This window comes from Otolemur garnettii, unplaced genomic scaffold, assembly GCF_000181295.1.
Source record: "Otolemur garnettii isolate 467f Iridium unplaced genomic scaffold, OtoGar3 scaffold00044, whole genome shotgun sequence".
Classification (NCBI taxonomy): Eukaryota; Metazoa; Chordata; class Mammalia; order Primates; family Galagidae; genus Otolemur; species Otolemur garnettii.
In genome coordinates, this window is record NW_003852439.1 from 11,294,940 (window position 1) to 11,296,700 (window position 1,761).

The following is a 1,761-nucleotide window of genomic DNA, read 5'->3' on the forward strand; positions in this document are numbered from 1 at the left end:
AGGGGAGAGAATATGGTGCAATAAGTGGTTGCTAGGAACCAAGAATAGTTTTTATGAAGATCCTTTAAAAAATTCTGTGGAGACTATCACAGGATTAATTGATTTTCTTTCTTTTTTTTTTTTTACTGTTATAATAACTTTTTTTTTCTTTCTTGGAGTTTTTGGCTGGGGCAGGGTTTGAACTTGCCACCTCCGGTATATGGGGCTGGCGCCCTCCTCCTTTGAGCCACAGACGCTGCCCCAACTATTGTAATAACCTTGATTTATCTTGCATTTTCTATGCAAGTCTATGAACGATTTTAAAAAAGCACCTCCTTACCACATATCACATTTCTCTGACAGGTGTTAAAACAGGCAATGAGAATGTCTGAGCATTGGCATCTTGCAAGGATTTCGGACCAATCAGCCACTCACCACAGAACTTGGTAGCTTTTTAACCTTGTTTTAAATACAATGGTATATCCACTCTGATGGCAAACTGTCCAGCCAAACCTCCACATCACACTTTGCAAAACTGGTTGTGATTAGCAAATTAGTTAGCTTTGGCATGGAGCTGTGCTCGCTTGCTTGTGACAGCCTGGAAGCCGGTTCTGATACTGACAACAGAGCATCGATAATGACAAGTTTCACACTGTAAGAAATAAAGTCAGGTGTCCTTCTGCAGGATTGTGTCTGGTGATTGGCATGTGTGACAAGTCACATAATCCTTGATATATCTTCTCAAGACATTTTCTATCTGTTTCTGTTGGAATCTTCCTTTGATTATAAGCTGATTATTACCATCTATAGAGCTACTTGTACCCAATTCAGCCAATAAAAAATGCAAGATGTTTTGGCTGACGATGTAATAGTTTACAGGTATCTGTGAAGTTAACAAAAGTAGTTTTCTTGGTTCCTACTCAGACAACCTGTGGAGGTTTCATGATGAATTTCCTTTTCTCTCCAGTAATCATATCTGGCTTCTTTTTCCCTCAAGATGTTGAACACTCGATTCAGTAACTCTTCATATGTATAGTCTCTTTCTGAGCTGGCCTGTCTGGTTACTGAATGAGATACCATCATCTTTTTTGCTGTCTTCATCTTCTAGAGCTTCATCTTTCTCTAGTATTTCATCCTCATCTGGGAACTTAACATTCTTCTTTTTATTCTTTTTATTGCCAAGTATAACGTCAAGGTCATCCTCTGGTTCAGCTGGTTCTTAAACATCACTTTCAATCTTAAGACAATCTTAAGATCCTTTACACCAGCCAGACTTACTTCATTTTGTTGAGGGCTTGCGGCCTAGAAATTTGCCAGGAGTTAACTGGTATTTTTCCACTTTAGCCTAGGCCTAACAATTAGTCTCATCAGTCAGTATAGCTGAAATGCGGCAGTGAGCCCAGAGGGAAAGAGGATACTCAAAAAAAGTAAGGTCCAAGAGAACAGAGGTCTTTTCAAGGAGACCTGAAGGATACACCTGCAAGGTCCTCCCCGTGGTGACTCAGCTCTTAGGAATCTGTAAAAACTTCACTTCCTGGGATCTGGAGGCTGACGCTCACTTCCACTTCTGTAAAAGCCTATGGTTCTGTAAAAGCCAGAGCCGGCTTCTCCAGCTTGATTCAAACTGACCATTGAGAAGGGTATCTGTGGACTAGACCTTTTTGAGTGGGGTTAAAAAGGAGAAGACTGAGCCAGTTTGGGAGCGTGCCCATTTTGAATTATTCTGTGCCTTCACTCTGCTGGCTGAAATAAAGCCCTTCCTCATTTAAAAAAGAAAAAAAA

The 1,761-nt window shown here is 40.5% G+C and overlaps 1 protein-coding gene and 1 pseudogene across 1 annotated transcript in view; both read right to left on the minus strand.

Moving 5' to 3' along the window:
• GLYR1 (glyoxylate reductase 1 homolog) overlaps positions 1–1,761 on the minus strand; it is a 31,331-nt gene that overhangs the window by 13,560 nt on the left and 16,010 nt on the right. The gene's annotated exons all lie outside the window — the stretch shown is intronic.
• LOC105887061 overlaps positions 440–1,761 on the minus strand; it is a 1,687-nt pseudogene continuing 365 nt past the window's right edge.